The following is a 10109-nucleotide window of genomic DNA, read 5'->3' on the forward strand; positions in this document are numbered from 1 at the left end:
CAATAGAAACTAGTTGTGGTGATAATCATAACAATTTTCAGAAAATTAAAGCTTCTCCCTTGACTGAAAATAAAATAGATCAACTTCTTGGTGTAGACAGTCATGTCTCATCCCCTGAAATTAACGAAGATATGCAGTAGGTTTTTCAACTTTTATGTGACCAAGAGTATGATGATAGTCAAAATTTGTCTCTTCAAATCGATCATTTTCTGAGTTTTTGTCTCGTGAAGCAATTACTGAAAATCAGAATTGTGAAAGTGCTCATTTTGGTGTTTTTTCATATTTGCAAGAAAATCATGTACAAGAACTTATTTCTCTTCATTCATTTGAAAGTAAAATTAACAGTTTTTGAACAAAGTTACTAAAGGTTAATGAGGCAAGATAAGAATTGTTTGATGATCAAGAGAGTGATTTTACAGCACATGAAGTGGTTGTCATATTTGAACCTATTCTAGATGGTATAGAGTCTTTTTCTAATGAGAACGATGAACAGTTTGCTCCATGTTTTTTAAGAATGATGTTGAGAATCAAGGTATAAAGCAAGAAAAAGCAACAGTTGTAAATGAAGTTTGTTCTCCTGTGTTTTCTCATCAAAAAGAGGTGAATTTACATGTTTTCCATGATCCTTTGGCTATTTTATTGTAGTCATTAGTGAAGGTGGAGTGTGTTTCGTTCATAAGCTTAGTTTTGGATTCAATTTTTGTTTTTAGTTGTTATCCTTTACATTTCTTTGTCTTCTTACGAAAGGTGTGAGCAGAATTTCAGAGAGTGGCCATCTCCTTTTTAGGTCCCTATACTACTAGTGTAGCACCTTATTGTTATTAGTGAAACCCCCTTATTGTATTGTTGTGCCCATATAGTCCCCATGTTGTTATTATTGTGCCCCATAGAACCCCACTATTGTTATTATTTACAATATTATTGTTGTGTAGGCTCTAATTATATTGGGACCTCTTAGACTCTTATATATAGAAAGGAGGTCTTGTCATTTGCATCATCTAGAATTATACATTTGTGTAATGTAAAGGAGGTTGCCCCTTCGAAGAGGTTGATTTTGAAGTCATTGATCTATCTTTTATTCTATTTTGTGAGCTGGTTATCGTTACCAACAAACCATTATTGTTACTAACACATCACATCTAGATTATTTAAGATTCATCAGTTAACATAATTGCATAATAGAAGTTGTTAGCATCAGGTTTACACCTTCATTTCAAGTCAATGATGTCAGTCTATCTTTTTGCAAGTCATAAATCATGTAAAGGGGGGCGTTGTATTCATTATAAAGTTTTCTAATCCTAGGGAAATGTGTCATTAAAACTCTTTTACCTAACCCTAAGTCTATGCAAAATTTCGCTTAGTGATTTGACCTATAGCAAAAAATTGGGTGGCGCTACGAAATGTTTTTGTAACTCTTTTTGAAAAAATCAAAACTTGTTTTTCGACCCATTAATCCCTCTTTATTGAGCACTCAAATGTCAATTCATAAATTATTAGTCCTCCTTCTTCATGAAGTGATCACTGCCATCATTTTCATTCCTAATAGAGCCTTTAAAAAGAAAAGCCTATTATGCCTTGTTTACCCTAAAACAATGTTTTCTAGCGAACCCAGATTTGTAGTATTACTGCGCAGGAAACTTGTTGAGTGTCTTATAGCCTTTGGTTAGAGTGTTTCAAAGTTGGTAGAAGATTTTGCAGTGCCATAATATTTGCAAGATGCAAAACTAAGGAAGAATATAGTCACCTTCATGTTGAAAAACATGATGAAGCCCCTGTGAAAGTATCAAATATTAAAGTTTATCAAAGTAAGACTAGAATCCAATAGAGAATTATAGTGGAAAACAAAACTAAAAGGGGGAAAAGGTCAAGCAAAAAGAGACAGAGGAAAACAGAGCATGTTGAGAAGAAGAAAGGAAAAACCTTAAAATTTGATCAAACTCCAGCAAAACTTAATAGAAGGGTGACAAGGAGTCAAAACAAGTTGTACATACTTGCTCAAGTTGCAGAAGACATAGAAAAATGATCAATTGACTTTAGGGGCAGAGTATTACATAAACCTAATTCTGTTGCATCAAACCCTAATGGTTCTTCAACAATTTGGCTTACTCGAGTTAATATTGGAAGCATTAAATTAGTTTTGAATATTGTGGTCAAATATCAAAGATTTTTGCAGCTAAGGGAGTGCAAGTTAACATAATTAAAAACATCCTTTAAAGGGAACAAGTTTACCAACTAAAGGAGAGAAGTGATTTAAGAAGAAATGACAACACTCTGTTTTTTCCTGTTTTAGTAACCCTGTTCAAACAAATATTCCAAGCAAGTGGTGATGAATTTTAAAAAAAAATGGCTTTTCTTGGGAACGGGTTGATTTCAAAAAGCCTCTTTCATATTTTACCCAGGCCTCCTGGTTTAGAAATTACAGAGCAATGTTTAAGGCTTATTTTTACATATTTTGTAGTTATGTGTTTTCATGTTTTAGTTACTATTTTCAAAAGAAGTTTTCGAATATATGGAGATGAATTTTGGAAAACCAAAAGAGTTGTTTCGAGATAATGGATCAATTAAAAAAAAATCCCTCCTTTTTCTAAGAGGTGTCATGGTTTGGACAATCTGAATGCACCTTTGGATCTTATTTTTAGGAATTTTCCATATTTTTCGAAATTCTATTTCCTATAAAAATACCAAGTCAACAGTTGAAGGCCACCTCATAAAATTCAACTTAGAGAACAGACTAAAGGTGGGCTTTAATATCCATTTATTTTGGATCTTGATGGTTATTGTAATTAATACTTTCCACAAATTGTGGATCAGAAGCTCTGTTGTATTTTCCTATATATTACATGAAAAATATGGAGAAAGGGTTGGTTTTTCTGAAAAACTTAGTCATTGTTTGTGTGTGTTTGAATGCTTCTATTTCATTTTCCAAGATCAAAAGATTCTAACGATTGATATAAATATCCATGAGATAGTTTGTTTTAGTATGTATCTCCGTGTTTTTTCATTTTCTGCCTTAATAATCTCTTGAATGTCTTCCTTCTGAATGTTTGGAAAGGATAAATTAATTCATAATTCATTATGTTTTGATGCTCTGAGTTGATTTTTCAAAGGTTCTCATTCTGATCTTCTAAATCCACCATAGGATTCATTGTGTATGCCCTATAATGGTGGATTGTTCTTCTTTTTCTTCATCCATTTATAGCAAATGGAAAAGGTCTAGGATATGATATCAACCTTTCCTTTATCAATCCTAATTAGACATCCAGTTATCTTGGTAAACCTATCTAAACCTAGCTATTTGACTTCATCACCCAATGAGCTATTGATTTCAGACCCAACCAAACCCTACGTCAACGTAGCCTATCTAAAGATCTATCCACAGTGTAAAAGTCAGAGAGAGCCCTCTCTGGATTGAAGGGGCTAGCCTTTAGTCTGTAAGTTGGAGTGAAAAGGTTACCTTGGGAAATTCTCTCCTATAGCCAAGAGAAACTTTCTAGGTGCTCACAAAAGTAAAATAAATTATCGCAATATAGAGCAATACAAGAATAATTTTAAATGGGGACTTCGTTCCATTTATATTTGACACAAACCAATATGTTTTTAGAAGTCATATATAGTATAAGTAATGTAAAACATGTTATAGAGCATATATCTTCATTTATTGTAAGCAACATAATTACAAATTGTTCACAATTGAACATTCAAGCTTAGAACATTAGCTAAACATTCACACTTTCAACATTAGCACATTCACTATTGAACATTGAGCATTGACCCTTATCCAAGAATTTTCCACAACTCACTATCATTCTAACTCAGTATATCATCATCTAACTCTATGCCAACTATTGCTTTAACTATGCCCATAACTATTCTCATCCACATGGCTCATAGCTATTTTGACTAGTGTAGCTCACAAATATTCTAACTAGAGTGACTCATAACTATTATAATTAGCACAAATAATAATTATTTTAATTAGACTGACTCATAACTATGTTGATAAAAATTGTGTATCAATTATATACCCCCTTGGATTGGCTCATTTATTGATGTGATATACAAAATTTCACCATTCTTGCCCTACAAGTGTAGGTCTTGCACCTTTATTCATATTTTTTGCCTTCTAGCACACTACCTTTCACCTATAATTCCATTCATATTTACCCAAAAATTGTGCCACTCCATCCTCCTAGCTATTGCAATGGGATTATCATCAAAAACACAAAACAAAGGACCCAATGATCCTTCGCCACACATGTTGACTCTCCCTTAGCCAAGTCCCACTAGCCTTGTTAGATTATACATTTATTATTTCTTTCCTGAGCATGAGGCTATCCTTTTAAAACGAGGGGCCAAATTGGGGACCACCTCCAAAAATTTGTCACAATATTGGTAAATTCATCCAACTCAGTAGACAATTTCCTTGCCAAAATGTTAAGGTCTCCAATGTAGAAATTACCCTACTTAGATTTGAGCACAATTGGTCTAGTTTCCTAAACTATAGCCCATTCAAATTCCTTTTCTGTTGCACAATTGCTACAAGGAGTTGTAATTTCCAAGCATGGTTGGTTTGGGCTAGGAGAAGTAAGCTTGGACTTGTTTGCTAGATTGGAATAAAAGATCCAACTTTTCATCAACCCATTAAATTCCTTGCATCTTGGCATCATATACCACTAGGCCAAGAATATGCTTGGATTGATGCTCAAACCTATCTATTCAATGAGTTTTGCTTGGCTTCATGCTACAACCTATTTATTTGTTGAAAATGCAACAAGAAATTCCTAATTTACTTTTCCTTTGAATTAAATTAGGAGAAAATTGTAATTCCAAATCATAAGACAACTTGAATGAGTTAACTGAGTTAGTATCACTTAGTTAGCTTAGTTAATTCGAGTTGATGTTTTAACTTGAGTTGTGTATAGTGATTCCTAAGCTTTAGGAGCTTAGGTTGAGTTAATTTCACTTGTAACATTTTAATTCATTTAAATTGAGTTAAAGTCAATTAAACTAGTTCCAATAGTTGGAGGAACTAGTAGGAGGTCTAGCAATGGGGTGCAGCTTCAGTGTTCAACTAGTTAACTGATAAATCAACCTTAATTAACTCATACATGCATGAAATTCAAGTTACCCAGTTGAGATTGGAGTTCAATGGTAGTGTACTATCATTTTTATAATTATCTAAGTTGTACAAGTGGTGCATGCAGTCAAAGAAGGGCCTGCAAGGATTGCGCAATTCAGGATGGGTATTTCCCTAATTAATAGGGAGTTAATTTCTTGAGAAACATTGCAAGGAAATAGGATCTTGGCAGGTAGAAAAATTGGCTAAGTATTGGCCAGAGTCAGTATGTGAGGTAGTGAGATAGATTATACTTGTGCAGAGGTTGTTCGGGATTGAGAAAGCATTGCATTTATTCTCTATTTTCTTACTAATGCACTACAGATAGGAAGGGGTTTTGACCAGTTACTTTCCTCTAGATATCTCCTCATGTATGTGTATTGATTCATGTCGCATGTTTTTTATATATTCTCTCAATCATGAATTACTTTCCATATATGAGTAGAGTATATTTGAGTCCTATGTTTTAGAACAGTACATGAGCAATATTGAATCTAAAATTAATGTCTACATGGTATCAGAGCTAGGTTCACAGTAGAGAAGAGAATTCAAAGTTTTCATTGCAAGAGGTTCGAATTTCAAGATCATTGTTGTAGGTTTTCTCTGGGACTGAGAAGATGACTTCCAACAAACTCAAGCTCGAGCATGCTTTGGAAGGTGTTAAAATCCTATAATTATAGTAGTCAGAAAACAAGTTTTGTCTTTTGAATCATTTTGGCAAGTGTACATAGGTCTTGATATGATCTTGTAGAGATCAAGCTATTGGTCTTAGCATAGAATAAAATTTTCATTGTTGAATGTAATTATATCAAAAAGTGTAAAGGGTCGTGAAAATAATCACTAATATCCTTAGAGGTTGATTTAATTGGGTCTAGGTTCATGTTTCACCAAAAAATCAAGAGTAAGGTCATGGTGTCATGTCTTGTCATCATTGGCACAAATTTGTAGGGTCACTTGAGTCAGTTAGAATGTCAAATCACAACTTTCCATGACATCACATTGGTACAACAGTTAGGAGGATAGCGTTGCGCTTCTAACAATTGTTGTGTTTTATGATTGAAGTTCAAATTTTGTCATCATCATTCTTGAAATTCAAATTTAGCCACCTTAGGAGTTCAAATCCTTGGTTAACTTCCAAATGCACCAAAAATCCATTCATTTTTTCCATTGAAAGGTCATTGAGCATAACGTAAGGTTCGTTGCGTAAAGGAGGTAGGGGAGGCGTTGCACGTGTGTTTTTAACTCTACCATTGTGATTAAGCAACATTTTAGTTGTTGTTTTGGGATTGATAGATTATTTTTTGTTGAAAGAGGTTGTATGAGGGGGTTATGTATTGTTTGAAGCTTCTTGAGAGTGAAATCAATCATACTTAAGAAACCATGAAAAAAAAATTAAAGTGCAGCTTAAATAACACTTTTTATATTTGGCCAAGCATTAGAGTTAGGGTTTTGATGGAAATCAAGAATTTGTCATATTTCTAGTGAGTGGAGGTTTGAAAATAGGTATCAAGAATATTTAAATCATCAGCAAGTTGTTCATCTGGGTTAGAAATCTCAGTGTTAGTCGAGACTCATGGTGGACAGGTTGCATTGCACTTTCAGAAACATTGTTCTTTTGCTGTAGAGTGAAATTTTCGGAGTTGGGAGCTTGGTATGATTAAAGAAGGTTTATAGAGGGTAATTTTATGATGTTAAGACCATTTCACATGTGTACGAGCCATTAAAAAACTCAATAAGTGATCGAAGTGATGAGCCTCATAAATGGGTAATTATATGGGCTCATTTTACCTCCTAACCTAGTCAAATCAACCATTCTCTTAGCTTATTGTATGATTTTCTAATTATATTTATGCTTATAGGGTGATTTGAGTTAGTTATTATGCCATGTGGTCTAACATGTATTTAATGCAGATTATTGATGGATTTTGAGGTCAAAGTCAAGGATATAGTGGTAAAACTGCAGCAATAACTTGAAGTAGACAGAGGAGAGGACTTATAGGAGGGAATCCCCCTCATTTATTTCTCCTCACTTCGAATTCTCCTTCACTCAGCTCAGATTACAAGCAGTCGAATCATGCACTAGAAGGCAACCGAGCAAGTGGAAGATGATTGATAGTTATCTCGAATTTTGGCAACCAAGCCTCCCTGATTTTAAGGAAGTTGTTGGTAGCTTCAGATGTATAAGTAGAGAAGCCTAGGGCCTCACTAGGGTCGACTTTTTTACTTGTGTAAATTCTGCTCAAATTTCAAGCTTATTATTTTTTACAGTTTTATGTAATCTTGCTATCTTTTGATAATGAAGATGGAATCCTTTTTGTGCTAGCACTGAGTTACCTCAGAGGGTTGAAGCTCTTGGGTTAGGGCCCAATCTAAGTATCCAAGCTTCTCTTTACTTGTATTTGTATGCTTTACTTTAGTTTTTAGATTATTTTTCTGTTAGATGTATTTCTCTTATGGTTAAGAATAGGTTGCTTTTGATGATTTAGTAGTTTGTTTCCATTTGTGCTTTTTGTAGCAGTTTAAGTAGTGATCAAAGAAGATTCAAAAGGCTAGCTACAATTCCTTGGCCTCTCTTCCTCCCTCTGAGACCATGATTTGAGGCAAAGACTCTCTTGCTTCCCCAAAAACACATATTTTCCTCATTCCTAGGACTTCTAGTGTTTGCAACTCTCTAGTAGATTGATAGTCCAGTTCTGCTTTGCTTTAGATCTTATTTATCATGTTCACTCCCTAATGTTCAATAATCCTTTTTCATGCTTTCCTTTTTTACAGCATTTACCAACATTTCCTTCTCTACGTCATAGTTTAGGCCATTCTAATGCAAAACTCTGTTTTTCCTAGGATGCACTCATTTCATTGGTTGTTTGATATTCTTGGTTGACTGTCAGTTTCTATGTAGCAGATCTCGTCTAGCAGTAGGCCAACTTACCAGCAATCACACCCTCCATCTGATCCATGCCTTATAGGTCTCCTAAACCTCACCTCAATTCTGCCCTAGTTTCCTTCAGTTTTCATAGAACTTCTTCCTCTCTCCTTGAGCAAACCCAATTATCTTTCTCTCTCTTGGTGACTCATGATAGACCTTAGGCACCCTAACACCTCATTCCAGCTTTCATCCACCTTTTTCACCCACTCTTACATCCTCAAAACAGCGAAAATTGCTCTCGGCCTCCTCCTATAGGCCTCCTATAGTTTCCTTGTTTTCCTCCTATAGTTTTCATGTGTCCTCCTGTAGTTTTTCTTGTAGACTTTCTTTTGAAGGCTGAGTGTGGGAAAAGCCTCCAAAAGGCCACCTAAGACCTCCTAGGACCCATCCACACCATCCTACATCCTCCCAAGCTCAAAAATCTCCCTCTAACACCACCTGTTCATTGCCACACTCACACACATTGAATTGGATGCATGTTAAATTCACATAAAAACACATAAAAATCCAAAAAGATGTTTTTTTGCTTATTTGCTTCCAGAAATAGCATGGTTAGAAGTTGTTTACTTCCTTAAGTAGGTAATGGAATTTCTTTCATGGTTTTCATAGTGTTTTTGGCAAAAGTAGAATTAGCTTGTTAATTAGGGTTTACTAGGTTTTGCTTCGCATTCCAGTCTTTCTCCTTTTTGCAGTTAGAATAGCATCTATAGAGTAATCTTTCTTTCCTTTCATCACACATAGAGCTTCTTCTGAAATCTATAGAAGTTGGCTTAAGATCCTAGTGATCTCACGCCGGCTGACCAAGTGACAACCTGTAGTGGGAACTAGTACTTGTGCATATAGCACCGACGCTTCCAAGTTTTTTACAAACTACCAGGTTGATAAAAGTAAAGTTGGTAGCCCAGGAATTGTAGCATTCTTGCTGCAATACTGGAGCTCATCACTTTTTGGCGCCATTGCCGGGGAAGCGTTAGAGTATTCTATGATTACTTCTTTCTTCTATTTCATATTGCAACATTCTACTAATAATTTATTTCGGCAAAAGTAGATTAGTCATTTCTTTTCTTTCAGTTTTGCATTTCCTTGCTTTCCTTTTCAATTCTGTAAATTTCCATTTAGCAAGTTCATTTCAGCTAGTTGCAATTTGTTTTGTTCAATCACAATTTTAGTTTCTGCAGGTACTTTCAGTGTAGGGAAAAAGAAACGAAAAACCAACCAAAAATATTTCCTTTCACGCCTCGTAGGAGTAGAGATAACTTAGGGAAAAAATTTCCCAACACCCCCACTGCTTCACACAGCCAACCTTCTCTCTTCTTCAATGGCTACAATCAAGAAGAACCCTTAGGTGAACAGCTGGACATATTTGAAGAACCTATAGGGGAAGAAGAAGAAGAAACCATTCCTTTGGAGCCAATGCTGAAAACAGAAATGCTAGGGGAAATGGAGAGAGAATAGAGGGTACCTTCCCCATTTGGGAGACCAATGGGACACCAAAATGAAGAATATAAGTCCTTCAACCCTACCTCACTTCCATGGTCTGACTACAGAAGATCTTGACACCTTCTTGTTCGAGTTTGTTGTCATCTGTCGAACTTATGACTATGCAGAAGACAAGCAAAAGTTGAAATTGTTCCCTTCTACTCTCAAGGACGCAGCATTGCGCTTGTTCATGGGATTAGCTGGCAATAGGATCACAACTTGGGCTCAGATGTAGCAGGCCTTTAATGACAACTATTAAGACTATTGTAGGTCAAAAGATACTAAAGAAGAAATTTTCTGAATGACCATAAGAAGTGATGAGTCCCTGGAAGACTATGAAGAGAGGTTCCAGCTCAGTTACAAAAAGGGCCAGGTGTACACTTGGCCCGGAGTCTCTGAAGTTGGTCATGCTCAGGGGAATTCAGGAAGACCTTTTAGAGACCCTCCATCTACTGGCGGGGGAGACATCTACCAACTATCCTATGAGGACATAAAGACTATTTTTAGAAACCATTCTAGAGCAGCCAAAAAGAAAGGTAGGGGAGTCAACCCATAGCCAGTACCTCTTCTTCCAATTCATCCATTAAA

At 35.5% G+C, this 10109-nt stretch overlaps 1 non-coding gene across 1 annotated transcript; it reads left to right on the forward strand.

The window, feature by feature from the left end:
• The first annotated feature begins 222 nt into the window (after positions 1-222).
• Positions 223-330, forward strand: LOC149210139 (small nucleolar RNA sn2524). The gene has a single exon (XR_016253175.1). It is a non-coding gene; the product is annotated as a small nucleolar RNA sn2524 (small nucleolar RNA).
• Positions 331-10109: the final 9779 nt, after the last annotated feature.

Source organism: Pinus tabuliformis, chromosome 1_2 (genome assembly GCF_031772625.1).
Source record: "Pinus tabuliformis cultivar Carrire ecotype Pingquan chromosome 1_2, CPIR1, whole genome shotgun sequence".
In the NCBI taxonomy this organism is placed as follows: domain Eukaryota; kingdom Viridiplantae; phylum Streptophyta; class Pinopsida; order Pinales; family Pinaceae; genus Pinus; species Pinus tabuliformis.